The sequence below is a fragment of the Gorilla gorilla genome, chromosome 20 (genome assembly GCF_029281585.2).
Source record: "Gorilla gorilla gorilla isolate KB3781 chromosome 20, NHGRI_mGorGor1-v2.1_pri, whole genome shotgun sequence".
Lineage (NCBI taxonomy): Eukaryota > Metazoa > Chordata > Mammalia > Primates > Hominidae > Gorilla > Gorilla gorilla.
This window is the reverse complement of record NC_073244.2, coordinates 5,408,086-5,425,474: the sequence shown is the minus strand read 5'-3', so window position 1 is coordinate 5,425,474 and position 17,389 is coordinate 5,408,086. Positions and strand designations below refer to the sequence as shown.

Below are 17,389 nucleotides of genomic sequence, written 5' to 3'. Positions count from 1 at the left end.
CTCAAGTGATCCACCCGCCTCAGCCTCCCAAAGTGCTGGGATTACAGGCATGAGCCACCGCGCCTGGCCTATTTTTATGACCAAATAATACTCCATTGTGTGGACAAACTACATTTTGTTGATCTATTCATTAGTTGTTGGGTGTTCGGGTTGTTTCCACCTTTTGGCTATTATGAATAGTGCTGCTGCGAATGTTCGTGTTCAAGTTTTTGTGTGGACACGTTTTTATTTCTCCTGGATATATACCTGGGAGTAGAATTCCTGGATCGAATGGTAACTCAGTATTTAATGTTTTGAGGAACTGCCCAGCTGTTCTACAGTGGCTGCACCATTTTTCCTTTCCACCAGCAATGTATGAGTGTCTCAGTTTCTCCACATCCTCAACAACATTTGTTATGCTCTGTTTTTTAGGGGTTTTCTTGTTTTCATACAGCCTTAGTCGTAAGTCGAAGTGGTGTATCACTGTGATGTTTTGGTTTCGTTTTTATGGTCTATGCTTGATATAGTTACTCTTATGTGTCAACTTGACTGGGTGATGGGATACCCAGCTGGTTGGTTAAACCTTATTTCTGGTGTGTTTGTGAGGGTGTTCCCAGAAAAGATTAGCATTTGAATGGTTGGACTGAGTAAAGAAGATGGTCAACATGGGTGGGCATTATCAATCTACCGAGGGCCTGAATAAAACAAGAAGGCAGAGGAAGGTTGAATTAACTCTGCTTGACTACTGAGGTGGGACATCAATCTTCTCCAGCCCTCACCACTCCTGGTTCTCAGGCCTTAAGACCTGGACTAGAATCTACACTATTGATTCTCCACCTCTTGGACTTTGGGACACCACAGGCTTTCCTGGGGGTCCAGTTCACAGGTGGTTCGCAGCGGGACTTAGCCTCCAGAATGATGTGATCCAATCAATATCTCTTTAATTTAATTTAATTTAATTTTACTTAGATTCTGGGATATATGCATAGAACATGCAGGTTTGCTACGTAGGTATACATGTGCCACGGTGGTTTGCTGCACCTATCAACCTGTCATCTAGGTTTTAAGCCCCACATGCATTAGGGTTTTCTCCTAATGCTCTCCCTCCCCTTTCCCCCCACCCCCAATAGGCCCTGGTGTGTGATGTTCCCCTCCCTGTGTCCATGTGTTCTTATTGTTCAACTCCCACTCATGAGTGAGACATGTGGTGTTTAGTTTTTTGTTCCTATGTTAGTTTGCTGAGAATGATGGTTTCCAGCTTTATCCATGACCCTCCAAAGACATGAACTCATTCTTTTTCATGGCTGCATAGTATTCCATGATATATATGTCTCACATTTTCTTTATCCAGTCTGTCATTGATGGGCATTTGGGTTGGTTCCGAGTCTTTACTATTGTAAATAGGGCTGCAGTAAACACACGTGTGCATGTGTCTTTATAGTAAAATGATTTATAATATACCCAGTAATGGGATTGCTGGGTCAAATGGTATTTCTGGTTCTAGATGAGCCAATCAATAGCTTATAAACAAGCAAACAAATTCTACTGGTTCTATTTCTCTGGAGAACCCTGACTAACACAATGCTTTAATTATTTTTTTCTTACTGTGGTAAAATATGCAGCACATAAAAGTTTTAATTTTAGCCTATTGTTGTTGTTGTTGTTGTTGTGAGACAAAGTCTCACTCTTGCCCAGGCTGGAGTGCAGTGGTGCAGTCACAGCTCACTGCAGCCTCAACCTCCCAGGCTCAAGTGATCCTCCCACCTCAGCCTTCCGAATAGCTGGGACTACTGGCATGTACCACTACACCCAGCTAATTTTTTATTTTTTGTAGAGCTGGGTTCTCCCCATGTTGCCCAGGCTGGTCTTGAACTCCTGGGCTCAAGGAATCCTTTCACTTTGGCCTCCAAAAGAGCAGGGATTACAGGTGTGAACCACTGCACCTGGCCTATTTGAGGCATTTTTAATTGTACAGCTCAGTGGCCTTCATGACATTCATATTGTTCGAATCATGGTGGTTTTGGTTTGCATTTCCCTGATGATTAATGATGTTGGGCATCTTTTTCCTGGGCTTGCTGGCCATTTGTATATCCTCCTTGGAGAACTGTCTGTTCAAGATCTTTGCTCATGTTTGATTTGGGTTGTGTTTTTATTGTTGAGTTGTGACCATTCTTTATATATTATGGATACTTGTCTCAATTGTAATGGCAGGATTTTAGTTTATGGAGGTGACTGAATGATGATGTGGAGAGGCCAATGTTACTGAAAGAAGAGTTTTCTTACAGTTCCTGAGAGGAGGGGACATGCCACAACACGCAGGGCCACAGCGAAAGCATTAGGATGGTCAAGAGGCAAAAGATGAGTGAGAAGGCATGGGCCATAGCCCTTACTGGAGTTTCTGCAGGAAACGCAAGACAGGGCCGGGCCATCAGTTTAGGACTGGCTACTTTGAATAACATGGGTGAGCCTGGGCTATAGGGGGTGGTCTCTAGTTGCCTGGAACCTGGCCTTGGGATGATTTAGGATAAGGGAAGTATTGGTTTGGTGTGTGAGAGTTATATAGAAGGTAGGTGGAGGCACAGACTTGGATCAGCCTGTCTGCACACGAAAGGAGAATTCCAGGCAACTTGACGTATATTTGTACAATTGTTTGATAATGCATTTCCATGTTTTTGGAAACAGTGAATCAAACGTGGACGGGAACAAGTCTCCCTCACTTGCCTCCTGCACCCAGCCTTGCCTCAGTGTGGGAATGCCCCATCCTTGGAGGGGAATGCCCCTTCTTGAAGGGGAGAGGTAAACACTTGTCTGCTGGCCTTGCAGTTACTAGATGCCAAATAGACATAAAGAATTTAAGGCCAGGCGCAGTGGCTCACGCCTGTAATCCCAGCACTTTGGGAGGCCAAGGCGGGCAGATCACTTGAGATCAAATCACTTGAGGTCAGGAGTTTGAGACCAGCCTGGTCAAAATGGTGAAACCCCATCTCTACTAAACATACAGAAATTAGCCAGGTGTGGTGGCGTGTGCCTGTAATCCCAGCTAATTGGGGGGCTGAGGTGGGAGAATGGCTTGAACATGGGAGGCGGAGGTTTCAGTGAGCTGAGATCGTGCCACTGCACTCCCACCTGGGCAACAGAGCGAGACTCCATCTCAAAAAAAAAATATCTGGGAAATCACAGGACAATATTAGACAGACCCTGAACAGATATATACAGTTGGCAAACATATTCTCTCATTCTGTGGGTTGTCATTTCACTTTTTTGATAGAGTTCTTCAATGCACAAAAGTTTAAAATTTTGTTGAAATTCATTTCATCTATGTTTTTCTCTTGTTGCTTGAGCTTCTGACACACACTGTGAGGGAGTCAGGATTCTCAGAACAAAGAACCCATTGCCAAATCTGAGATCATCAGGATTTATCCCTGTGTATTCTCTTACATGTAGGCTTTTGTTTCATTTTGAGTTAATTTTTTATACGGTATGAGGTAAGGATATATCTTATAAAAATTTTTATGTTATAAAGTGATAAGCCAAAGCCTACAAAGGACAGTCTGGTGATATTTATTGCAAATGTATATCTCTCCCAATTCTATTTCTAGGAATTTATTCCATAGATACAACGCAAAAGATATATGTGTAAGGTAATTCACTGCAGCATTCTTTTTTTTTTTAATAATAGTAAAGCGTTGTAAACAGTCCACGTGTCCCTCAATAGAGGCTTCGAAATAAATTGTGCAAAGATAAAATACTATAGGGCTACAAAAAATGAATTTCTGTATGTGCTGCTTTGGAAAGCTCTCCAAAAATTATTGTTCAATGAAAAGAAAAACAAGGTTTAGAACAGAATGGTTTTTTGGTGTGTGAAACATTTGGGACAATAAGATACACATTTATTTTTGAAGTTTTTAGGTTTTTTTTTTTTTTTTGAGACAGAGCCTGCGCTCTGTCGCTCAAGCTGGAGTACAGTGGTGTGATCTCGGCTCACTGAAACCTCTGCCTCCTGGGTTCAAGTGATTCTCCTGCCTCAGCCTCCTGAGTAGCTAGGATTACAGGCACATGCCACCACACCTGGCTGATTTTTGTATTTTTAGTACAGAGGGGGTTTCCCTGTGTTGGTCAGGCTGGTTTCAAACTCCTGACCTCAAATGATCCCCCCTCCTCAGCCTCCCAAAGTGCTGGGATTACAGGCATGAGCCACCAAGCCTGGCCTAAGTTTTAAAAAAAATTTAATTAAAAAATAATTGCATGTATTTATGGGATACAGTGTGATGCTTTGATACACATATACACTGGGGAATGATACAACCAGGCTAATTAGCATATCCATCACCTCCGATAGTTACCATTTCTTTGTGGTGAGAACATTGAAAATCCTCTCCTTCAGGTCTTTTCAAATACACAATACATTAGTATTAACTATAGTCATCACGCGGTGCAATAGAGCACCAGAACTTAATCCTTCTAACTGAGGATAACTTTGTACCCATTGACCAACCTCTCCCCTTTCCCTGCCCGCCCCTCCCTCCAGCCTCTGGTAACCATCATTCTACTCTCCACTTCTGTGAGTGTGACATTTTTAGAGTCCACACGTAAGTGAGGTCATGTAGAATTTTTGCTCTGTATATGCACATGTCTCATGTACAAGTAAAGACGCTCTGCAAATTTTAAGACACCAAGGATGGGGCATTCCCACAGCGAGGCAGGCGCTGGGTGCAGGAGGTAAGTGAGGGAGTGTTGTTCCAGTCCAGATTTGATTCACTATTTCTGAAAACATGGAAATGCATTACCAAACAATTGGACAAATATACGTTAAAATTTAAAAAGAACCTTCTGCAGAAAAGAAAGGAGCAATGGGGATAAAACAGCCACACGGTCATGGGTGTTACACGTATAACATTTTGTTCCAGTTGAAGCTCCGTGTTTTCTTAGCCAGTTTTCTCGTGACTACTTATGTACTAAGTACAATCGCACCGGAGCTGGCCGACTCCGGGCTGTGGCCACGGATGTCAAATGACAGCCCTGGCCTCGTCCACACAGTAAAGAGCAGACCTCACACGGGATGGTTTACCATCGAGGGGTCCAGACAGAAAGGCTGTTTTGGAACCCCTCTCACTTGAAGAGCACAAATCCGAATGAATACATTGTTTTATTGTTTTACCAGTAAGGTTCTTGACACTGATGACTTACCTTCCGATCCCCAGGAAACAGACGGTAAGTGTCCTTGAGAAGAATATCCCTTCACAGCAAATTCACATCTGTCCTTCAGCCTAGAGAGATCAGACAGAGATGAAGACCTCACCACTAAAGACCCACTCTCCTAGCTGTTTTGGAGAGGTCGCTCTTGTCTTTATAAACTTCTGAAGTTGTCTCTTGGCATATTTCCCTCCCCTCAAATCCTTATAAAAACAGGTGTGGCTAAAGCCTGTCTTTGCTGAAAGAACACTCTCTTCCTTAATAGAAAATTCTCTATTGAAAACTTATTTTCCCTGGCTGGGCGCAGTGGCTAACGCCTGTAATCTCATCACTTTGACAGGCCAAGGTGGGTGGACCACACAGTCAGGAGATCAAGACCAGCCTGGCCAACATGGTGAAATCCTGTCTCTACTAAAAATACACAAATTAGCTGGGTGTGGTGGTGCATGCCTGTAATCCCAGCTACTTGGGAGGCTGAGGCAGGAGAATAGCTTGAACCAGGGAGTTGGAGGTTGCGGTGAGCCGAGATCGTGCCACTGCACTCCAGCCTGGCGACAAAGTGAGACTCCATCTCAAAAAAAAAAAAAAAAAGAAGAAAAAAAAGAAAGAAAGTAGTTTCCCTTTCTGGCTTCTGTGGTTAGTGGTGCAACAGTAGCAAAACTGGTCTCAGACATGTGAGTGGGAGGCAGGAAATCTGCAAAGTGACAATGGTCACCATATGTACTTTTTACCCTTTCTGTGTGCTAGACCAGAGGCCCATGCTGGCGTGCCATTCTGACATGCACTGTGAGGGAGGTGACATTCTTAGAACAAATGCCGCATGTGTGGAAGATGGAGGAGCCCCGTGCCAAATTCCTTCTGTTTTTATCCTCCTTCCAGTAGGAGCCCCAGATATCAACTCCACAAATTTGAAACTGTGCCAGACCAGAGTGTGTAGAGAAGTGATTGGGGAACTGTGGGAGGGGAGAAGATAATATTGGTATAATAAAATCAAATTCGGGGCTGGGCATAGTAGCTCACGCCTGTAATCCCAGCATTTTGGAAGGCCAAGGTGGGTGGATCACTTGAGGTCAGGGGTTCGAGACCAGCCTGACCAACATGGTGAAACCCTGTCTCTACAAAAAAATACAAAAATTAGCCAGGCGTAGTGGTGCCTACCTTTAGTCCCAGCTACTCTGGAGGCTAAGGTAGGAGAATGGCTTGAACCCAGGAGGTGGAGGTTGCAGTGAGCTGAGGTCGTGCCACTGCACTCCAGCCTAGGTGACAGAGTGAAACCGTGTCTCAACAAACAAACAAACACACACACAAAAAAAAAGAAAAGAAAAAAGAAAAAATCAAACTTGAAAAAGAACTCCATTAAAAAGAAAAAAACTGATTTTATAACTATAATAAAACTATGCTATAAATATAATAAAATGCCATGGAACATAACATATTTCTCCATTTATTTAGATCTTCACAAAACATTGTTTCGAAATTCTCAGTGTATGAGTCTTACACTTCTTTTGTTGATATTTTCCCAAGTGTTTTATTATTTTTTATTGTATTGTGAGTGCAATTTTTTTCCTTAATATCATTTTAGATTGTTCATTGCTAGCATATAAAATACAATTTATTTTTTATATTGGTTTTATATCCTGCAACCTTCCTAAACTTACTCATTAGTTCTAGCAGGTTTTTTAAAATAGATTCCATCAGATTTTCTGCACACATCTTCTGTGATTAAGGACAGTTTTATTTCTTTTTTCCCAGTCTGGATGCCTTTTATTATTTTTTTCCAGTCTATCCCTGGCTATAACTTTCAGTAAAATTTTCAATAGAAGTGTTAAGAATGGACATGCTTGTCTTGTTTCTGATCTCAGTCTTTCACCATCAAATATCACATAGATACAGGTTTCTTGAGAAAAGCTCTTTATAAGGTTGAAGAAGTTTTGCTTTTTTCTACTTTGTGGAAAGTTCTTTTTATTTTATCATGGATTTTGTCAAATGATTTTCCTATATCTATTGAGATAATCATGCGATTTTTATTCTTTATTCTATTAATATGGTATGTAATATTAATATATTTTAAGATGTTAATCTAACCTTACTTTCCTGGGGTAATTCCCACTTTGTCATGGTGGGTACTTAAAAATATATGTTTATGTATTCAGTTTGCTAGTATTATTTTTAAAGAGTTTTTGCATCTATTTTTATGAGAGATTTTAGTTGATAGTTTTTCCTACTTCTGATATCTTTGTATTGTGTTGGTATCTGGGTAATGATACTGGCCTCATCGAATGAGTTAGGAAATATTTCCTCCTCACCTATTGGTATCGGTTGAACTGTGCCCTCCTGCCCAAATGTATACGTTAAAATGCTAAGTGCCAGTGCCTCAGAATGTGCTCTTATTTGGAGATGAGGTTTCTATAGAGGTAATCAAGTTAAAATGAGGTCTTTAGGGTGGGTCCCAATCCAATATGACTGGTGTCCTTGTAAGAAGCGGAAATTTGGACACAGACACAGACAGAGGGGAGAGAATGTGAAGACAGGCGGAAGATGACTCTGCAAGCCAGTGAAAGAGGCCTGGGACTGACCCTTCCCTCACAGTCCTTGGAAGGAACCAACCTACCAACACCTTGGTCTTGGACTTGTAGCCTCTAGAACTGTGAGACAGTAAATTTCCATAGTTTAAGCCACATAGTGCAGTACTTTGTGATGGCAGCCCTCATAAACAAATACACAGATTTTCTGAAGAGTTTGTATAGGATTGGCAAGATTGCTTCCTTAAATATTGGATACAATTGACCAGTAAAGTCATCTGGGCCTAGAGTTTTTTTTTTGTGGGAAGATTTTAAGTTACTAATTCAATTTCTTATTTGTTATCAGTCTCCTCAGATTTTAAATTTCTGATTGAGTCAGTTTTGGTAATTTTTGTCTTTCTAGGAATTTATACATTTCATCTATGTTGTGTAATTTGCTGGCATAAAGCTGTTCATAGTATTCTCTTAAAATCCTTTCTGTAGGGTCAGTAGCTACATTCCCTTTTCATTCCTGATTTTCATAATTTATGTCTTATTTCTTTTTTTCTTTGTCAGTCTAGAGAAAATTTTATCAACTGTATTTCTCTTTTCAAATAATCAGCTTTTGACTTTCTTCCTTACTGTTTTTATTTTATTGATTTGTATTTTGATTGCTATTGTTTCCTTCACTTTACTTTGGGTTTAATTTGCCCTTCTTTTTCTACCTTTTGAAGTGAAAGATTAGATTATGGATTATAGGTCTTTCTTCCTTCTAATTTAAGCATTTAAAGCTATAAACTTTCTTTTAGGCCTTGCATTAGCTACCCTCAGAGATTTCAGTGGTTTTGTTTTCATTCAGTTTGAAATGTTTTCTAATTAACCTTATGATTTTTTTTCTTTGATCCATGGTTATTAAATTACTTATTTATTTATTATTTTATTTTGGGGGGGTGGTGTTTTGCTCTTATTGGCCAGACAGGAGTGCAATGGCACGACCTCGGCTCACTGCAGCATCCACTTCCCAGGTTCAAGTGATTCTCCTGCCTCAGCCTCCTGAGTAGCTGTGACTACAGGCGTGTGCCACCATGCCAGATAATTTTTGTATTTTTAGTAGATACGGGGTTTCACAGACGGAGTCTCATGCTGTCTTCCAGACTGGAGTGCAGTGGCTCAGTCTCAGCTCACTGCAACCTCTGCCTCCCAGTTCAAGTAATTCTCCTGCCTCAGGTTCCTGAGTAGCTGCGACTACAGGTGCGTGCCACCATGCTGGCTAATTTTTGTATTTTTAGTAGATATGGGGTTTCGCCATGTTGGCCAGGCTGGTCTCGAACTCCTCACCTCAGGTAATCTACCCTCCTCAGCCTCCCAAATTGTTGGAATTACAGGCATGAGCCACCGCTCCTGGCCTCCATGGTTATTTAGAAGTATGTTTTTCAAATGTTTGAGGGTTTACCAAATTTCTTTCTGTCGTTAATTTTCAATTTAGTTCCATCAGGGTTGGAGGACATACTTCAGATGACTTCAATCCTTTTAAGTTTATTGAGACTAGTTTCGTGATCCAGCAAAGGCTCTATCCTGGAAAATGTTCCATGTGGATGTGAAAGGACTGTATACCCTGCTGTTGGGTGGGAGCATTCTATATGTTAGCTGGGTAAAGTTGGTTGACAGTTGTGCAAGATTTATATATCCTTATTCATTTTATGCCTAGCCATTCTATCAGTTACTTAGAGAAGGGACTTAAAATTTCTAATTACAATTACTAAATTGTCCATTTCTCCTTTCCATTCTGTCAGTGTTTGCTGCATGTATGTGTTATTCAATGCCTATGTCTTTATAATTGTTTTATGTTTCTGATGTTTTGATACTTTTATCATTATGAAATATTGTTGCTATTTATCCCTACCAATATTTCTTGATTTAAATTCTATTTTTTTCTGATATTAACATAAGTACTTCAACTCCTTTATGGTAACATTTTGTATGATTTACATATATTTTCTCCATTCTTTTTTTTTTTTTTTTTGAGACAGAGTCTCTCTCTGTCACCCAGGCTGGAGTGCACTGGTGCAATCTCAGCTCACTGCAACCTCCGCCTCCCACGTTCAAGCGATTCTCTTGCCTCAGCCTCCTGCCTCTTGAGTAGCTGAGATTACAAGTGTGCACCACCAGGCCCAGCTAATTTTTGTATTTTTAGTAGAGATGGGGTTTCACCATGTTGGCCAGGCTGGTCTCGAACTCCTGACTTCAAGCGATTCACCCACCTGGTCCTCCCAAAGTGCTGGGATTACAGGCATGAGCCAGCTATATTTTCCCCATTCTTTTACTTTGTAACTACTTTTGTCTGAATTAAAAGTGCTTTTCTTGAAGACAGCTTATGTAGTCATGTGTCAGTTAACGACAGGGATGTTTTGAGAAATGTACCTTTCCAGAAACCTAGATGGTATAGCCTGCTACACACCTAGACTATAGGGTATAACCTAGTGATCCTAGGCTACAAACCTGTACGGCATGTTACTGTACTCAACACTGTAGGAAATTGTAACATAATCATGACTATTTGTGTATATAAACATTTCTAAAGATAGAAGAGATGGAGTAAAAATATGATATAAAAGATAAAAAATGTAACACCTGTATAGAGCACTTCCCATGAATGGAGCTTGTAGGACTAAAGTTGCTTTGGGTGAGTCAGTGAGTGAATGGTAATTGAATGTGAATGCCTAGGACATTACTGTACCCTACTGCAGACTTTATACACACTGTACACTTAGGCTACACTTAATTTATTAAAAATGGTTTTCTTTCTTCGATAATAAAATAACATTACATACTACAACTTTTTAAATTTATACCCTTTTATTTTTTTGAGGCAGAGTCTAGCTCTGTTGCCAAGCTGGAGTGCAGTGGTGTGATCTTGGCTCACTGCAGCCTCTGCCTCCTGGGTTCAAGCGATTCTCCTGCCTCAGCCTCCTGAGTAGCTGGAATAACAGGCAGGTGGTGCCACTCCCAGCTAATTTTTGTATTTTTAGTAGAATGGGGTTTCACCATGTTGGCCAGGATAATCTCAATCTCCTGACCTTGTGATCTGCCCACCTCGGCCTCCCAAAGTGCAGGGATTACAGGCATGAGCCACCAAGCTTGGCTTTTATCCTTTTTAATATTTTAACTTTTTGACTTTTTTGCAATAACACTTAGCTTAAAGCATATATTGTACAGCTGTACAAAAGTATTTTCTTTCTTTATAGCCTTATTCAATTTTTATTTTTAAAATTTGTAATTTTTTTTCCTACTTTTCAAACTTCTTTGTTAAAAACGAAGAGACAAACACACACATTAGTCTAGGGCTCTACAGGGAGGGTCGGGATCATCAATATCACTGTTTCCCACCTCCACATCTTGTCCCACTGGAAGGTCTTCAGGGTCAGTAACATGGACGGAGCTGTCACTTCCTATGACAGCAATAATTTCTTTGGGAATATCTCCTGAAGGACCTGCCTGAGGCTGCTCTACAGTTAAAAAAAATAAGTAGGTGTACACTCTAAAATAGGAACAAAAAAAGGTATAGTACGGTGTATACATAAACCAGTAGCGTAGTCATTTATTATCTTTATCAAGCATTAGAGACTGCAACTATAATTATGTGGGCTATACTTTTATATGACTGGTAGTAGATTTGTTTACACCAGCTTCACCAGAGACTCATGAGTAATGCTTTGTGCTGCAGCGTTACCACAGATATGACATCACGAGGCAACAGAAATTTTTCAGCTTCTTTATAATCCTATGGGACCACCCTCCTGTATGCGGCCTGTCATTGACTGAAATGTCATGGTGTAGCACACGACTGTATTGGACCGTGCTTTTTCGTACATGTTGATAATGACTGCCTTTTGATTGGAGTGTTTAATCCATTACATTTAATTTAATTGTTGATATCTTTGGATTTACATCTGCCATTTTACTATTTGTTTTTGTATGTCCCATGTCTTTCTTCCCCCCATCCTATTTTGCTGCCTTCTCTTGTGTTAAACACATCCTTTTTTTTTTAAGTGTGAGACATTTTAAGTCCTAGGTTATTTTATTAACTATTTTGATATTTAATTTTCTTTGTGGTTACTCTAGGGATTATAATATATATCTTGTCACAATCTACTTTAGCTTAATGCTGGGAATTTTGAAAAATATAACAACTTTGTTCTAATATAGCTCAATTTCCCCATTCTTTGAGCCATTAATGCTATATTTATTATACTTATATATGCCATAAATCCGACAGAACAGTGATAGAGTGATTGCCTTCTGCAGTCATATAATATTTAAACAAACATTTTAAACTATTTTATATTAATAAATGTATATATATATATCATATGAACTTACATAATCTATAAATATATATTTAAACAGAACATTTAAAACAAACTCATATAAAAAAAAGAGAAAAAAACCTGTTCATACAGCCCTTTATGCTAACCCACATATTTATCATTTCCATTGCTCTTCATTTCTTTCTGCGGATTCATTTTCTGGTACCATTTTCTTTCAACCTGAAAGTCTTCCTTTAGTATTTCTCATGGGACAGTTCTGCTAGCTACAGATTCTGTTTTTGTTCATCTTTCTTTTGAGCAGAATCTCGCTCTGTCACCCAGGCTGGAGTGCAGTGGCACGATCTTGGCTCACTGCAACCTCCACCTCCGGAGTTGAAGTGATTCTTGTGCCTCAGTCTGCAGAGTAGCTGGGACTATAGGTGACTGCCACCACGCCCAGCTAATTTTTGTATTTTTTGTAGAGATGGGGTTTCACCATGTTGGCCAGGCTGATCTCAAACTCCTGAGCTGAAGTGACCCATCCGCCTCGGCCTCCCCAAATGCTGGGATAACAGGCGTGAGCTGCTGTGCCCGGCCTGTTTTTGTATATCTTTGAATGAATTTATTTTAGCTTCTTTATATATATATATTTTTTTTATTATACTTTAAGTTATAGGGTACATGTGCACAACATGCAGGTTTGTTACATATGTATACATGTGCCATGTTGGTGTGCTGCACCCATTAACTCGTCATTTAACATTAGGTATACCTCCCAATGCTATCCCTCCCCCCCCACCCTACAACAGGCCCCAGTGTGTGATGTTCCCCTTCCTGTGTCCATGTGTTCTCATTGTTCAATTCCCACCTATGAGTGAGAACATGCGGTGTTTGGTTTTTTGTCCTTGCAATAGTTTGCTGAGAATGATGGTTTCCAGCTTCATCCATATCCCTACAAAGGACATGAACTCATCATTTTTTATGGCTGCATAGTATTCCATGGTGTACATGTGCCACATTTTCTTCATCCAGTCTATCATTGTTGGACATCTGGGTTGGTTCTAAGTCTTTGCTATTATGAATAGTGCCACAATAAACATATGTGTGCATGTGTCTTTATAGCAGCATGATTTATAGTCCTTTGGGTATATACCCAGTAATGGGATGGCTGGGTCAAATGGTTTTTCTAGTTTTAGATCCCTGAGGAATCGCCACACCAACTTCCACAATGGTTGAACTAGTTTACATTCCCACCAACAGTGCAGAAGTGTTCCTATTTCTCCACATCCTCTCCAGCACCTGTTGTTTCCTGACTTTTTAATGATCGCCATTCTAACTGGTGTGAGATGGTGTCTCATTGTGGTTTTGATTTGCATTTCTCTGATGGCCAGTGATGATGAGCATTTTTTCATGTGTCTGTTGGCTGCATAAATGTCTTCTTTTCAGAAGTGTCTGTTCATATCCTTTGCTGACTTGTTGATGGGGTTTTTTTTTCTTGTAAATTTGTTTGAGTTCTTTGTAGATTCTGGATATTAGCACTTTGTCAGATGGGTAGATTGTAAAAATTTTATCCCATTCTGTAGGTTGCCTGTTCACTCTGGTGATAGTTTCTTTTGCTGTGCAGAAGCTCTTTAGTTTAATTAGATCCTATTTGTCAATTGTGGCTTTTGTTGCCATTGCTTTTGGTGTTTTAGGCATGTAGTCCTTGCCTATGCCTATGTCCTGAATGGTACTGCCTAGGTTTTCTACTAGGGTTTTTATGGTTTTAGGTCTAACATTTAAGTCTTTAATCCATCTTGAATTAATTTTTGTATAAGGTGTAAGGAAGGGATCCAGTTTCAGCTTTCTACATAAGGCTAGCCAGTTTTCCCAGCACTATTTGTTGAATAGGGAATCCTTTTCCCATTTCTTGTTTTTGTCAGGTTTGTCAAAGATCAGATAGTTGTAGATGTGTGGTATTATTTCTGAGGGCTCTGTTCTGTTCCATTGGTTTATATCTCTGTTTTGGTACCGGTACCATGCTGTTTTGGTTACTGTAGCCTTGTAGTGTAGTTTGAAGTCAGGTAGTGGGATGCATCCAGCTTTGTTCTTCTGGCTTAGGATTGACTTGGCAATGCAGTCTCTTTTTTGGTTCCATATAAAATTTAAAGTAGTTTTTTCCAAGTCTGTGAAGAAAATCATTGGTAGCTTGGTGGGGATGGCATTGAATCTATAAATTACCTTGGGCAGTATGGCCATTTTCATAATGTTGATTCTTCCTATCCATGAGCATGGAATGTTCTTCCATTTGTTTGTATCCTCTTTTATTTCATTGAGCAGTGGTTTGTAGTTCTTCTTGAAGAGGCCTTTCACATCCCTTGTAAGTTGGATTCCTAGGTATTTTATTTTCTTTGAAGCAATTGTGAATGGGAGTTCACTCATGATTTGGCTCTCTGTTTGTCTGTTACTGGTGTATAAGAATGCTTGTGATTTTTGCACATTGATTTTGTATCCTGAGACTTTGCTGAAGTTGCTTATCAGCTTAAGGAGATTTTGGGTTGAGACGATGGGGTTTTCTAGATATACAATCATGTCATCTGCAAACAGGGACAATTTGACTTCCTCTTTTCCTAATTGAATACCTTTTATTTCTTTCTCCTGCCTGATTGCCCTGGCCAGAACTATGTTGACTAGGAGTGGTGAGAGAGGGCATCCCTGTCTTGTGCCAGTTTTCAAAGGGAATGCTTCCAGTTTTTACCCATTCAGTATGATATTGGCTGTGGGTTTGTCATAGATAGCTCTTATTATTTTGAGATACGTCCCATCAATACCTAATTTATTGAGCGTTTTTAGCATGAAGTGCTGTTGAATTTTGTCAAAGGCCTTTTCTGCATTTATTGAGATAATCATGTGGTTTTTGTCTTTGGTTCTGTTTATATGCTGGATTTTGCTGGACATATTGGTTGACACTGTTTTCTTTGAGTCTTTTGAATATGTTGTTCTACTGCCTTTTGGCCTTTATTGATTCTGATGGAAACTCAGCTGTTAAATATGTTGTTGTTCTTCTGTACATGGGAGTTATTTTTCTCTTACTGCATTCAAGATTTTTAAATTGTCTTTGGCTTTTAGCAATTTAACTATGATGTGCAAATCTCTTTGTGTTTTTCTTACCTAGGTTTGTGGCGCTTCTTGAACCTGCTGATTAATGTTTTTCAGCATAGTTGGGAGGTTTTCAGGGCATTATTTCTTCAAAAAAATTTTTTTTAACCTTTTTTCTGCTCTCCTCCCCTTCAGGACTCTTATTATATGTATGTTTGTGTGCTTGATGTTGTCCCAGAGGTCTCTGAGGCTCTGATCATTTTTCTCCAGCCTTTTTTTTCTGTGTTCTTCAGAAAGGATAATTTTTCTTTCTTTCTTTCTTTCTTTTTTTTGAGGTAGAGTTTTGCTCTTGTCGCCCACAATGCAGTGGCACTATCTTGGCTCACTGCAACCTCTGCCTCTTGTGTTCAAGTGATTCTCCTGCCTCAGCCTCCCAAGTAGCTGGGATTACAGGCACCCGCCATCATGCCCGACTAACTTTTGTATTTTTAGTAGAGGTGGGGTTTCATCATTGTTGGCCAGGCTGGTCTCGAACTCCTGACCTCAGGTGATCCACCTGCCTCGGCCTCCCAAAGTGCAGGGATTACAGGTGTGAACCACCTCGCCTGGCTGCAGAAAGGATAATTTCTACTCATCTATCTATGTCTATAGATGTGAGATGATAGAAGGAAATAATCAGTAAGTTCAGACTCTTGCTGTTCTTATATGACATTTGGGTAGATTTCATGAATAGACCCTTTTTAGTTTATTATTTGCTTTTGGTTGATTTCCAGTCCTAAAACGCTTGTTTAAACAATTTTATACTTTTTTAAAAATGAAATGCTTCATGAATTTGCGTGTCATCCTTGTGCAGGGGCCATGCTAATCTTCTCTGTATCATTCCAATTTTAGTTCACATGCTGCTGAAGTGAGCAAAACAACTTTATACTTTTATATTTGTTTTGGCGGGGAGAGGATTTGTCCACCTTTTTAGGCTGCTCTAACTTGAAGTATCATCTCTGGTATGTTTATAGTTTTTTTTAATGTTTACATTTTGGAGTTTTAATTTTGTTCATTCAGTAGCTTGAGATAGGGATCTAACTTTGTTTTTCTTCCAAATGAATAGATAATTTACCAAACAACTTCTGGCTGACTGACTGCATCCCCAGCTTCAGTCTGTTTGTGTATATAATTTTTGGTTGAGACTAATGTTTGAGCATGTGTGTGTATGTTGGTGCAGCTGTGGAAGAAAATGAATGGCACGTAGGTCCTCAAAATAAAATGAATCACCTCGAAATGTTAAGATAAAATGGAAGCATCTGTATGCAATGGGTGAGATTAATCTGTGGAAGACATCTCAGAGATGACCAGTGTTTAGACTGTTATTTGTGATGCTGTTGTGTCTGACTTTGAGCCATTCATGACTCTACATACTTGTTTTTTTTACATCCTGTCTACATCTTTTCCTGCATCTAATCTTAGTCCAACATTTTGATTTTAGCTTTTCTGCTATTTTTGTACACTTGGCAACAACGTGGGACCCTTATTTAAAAGAGCAAGTGGCCTTATAAAAGAGACCCCAGATAGATTCCTCACCCCTTTTACCATGTGAAAACACAGAAAAAGACAGCCATCTATGATCCAGGAAGCAGACCCTCACCAGACTCCAAATCTGCCAGTGTCTTGACTTTGCACTTCCAGCCTCTAGGGCCATGAGTAATTAATTTCTGCCCATGGCATTTTGTTATAGCAGCTTGAACAGACTACAACAACGACTTATGCATAAGGAAAATTAACTTTTGGCAAGTTATTTTTATGGCAATGACCTCTCACTCAAGGATATTCAGCAGGTAATTGCAGAAGGAGATAGGAACTCACCTCTGTCTGCAACAGTTCTGAAAAAAAATCTCTTAAACACCACAATTCAACAGGTGGATGTGTCCTGAAAGAGAAATGGGCTTCATTTTAGGTGGGTAAGTCAATCTTCATAGTAACTAGAGACAAAGTACATAAAGCACATCATGTGACATAGGACTCAATAAATGGTAGTTATCAGCATCATCATCGTTATAATCATTATATGATAGTTGTTTTGTGATACAGCTAAAATTAAACAAAATTTAAGGATACCGGCCACCCCTAAATGAAATGTTAGGGCGAAATTCCAGGCTCTGACAAGCCAAGGCCCAGCTAGAACCATAATGCAAGGTCCCCTTACATGGCACTACTATGCTGAGAGCTCGGCCCTGCCTGGAAGTGTCACCTACCTTATCAGTTGCACCATCACTCTAGTTAGCTACCTCATGCTGGGGAGTGTTTCTATGGTGTACAATAGGCCCGCTGAGAGAAAGA

At 39.9% G+C, this 17,389-nt stretch overlaps 1 non-coding gene across 1 annotated transcript; it reads right to left on the bottom strand.

Moving 5' to 3' along the window:
• Positions 1-15,866: 15,866 nt before the first annotated feature.
• Positions 15,867-15,973, bottom strand: LOC134757767 (U6 spliceosomal RNA). Its single transcript, XR_010132203.1, has one exon. It is a non-coding gene; the product is annotated as a U6 spliceosomal RNA (small nuclear RNA).
• Between the last annotated feature and the right edge of the window lie 1,416 nt (positions 15,974-17,389).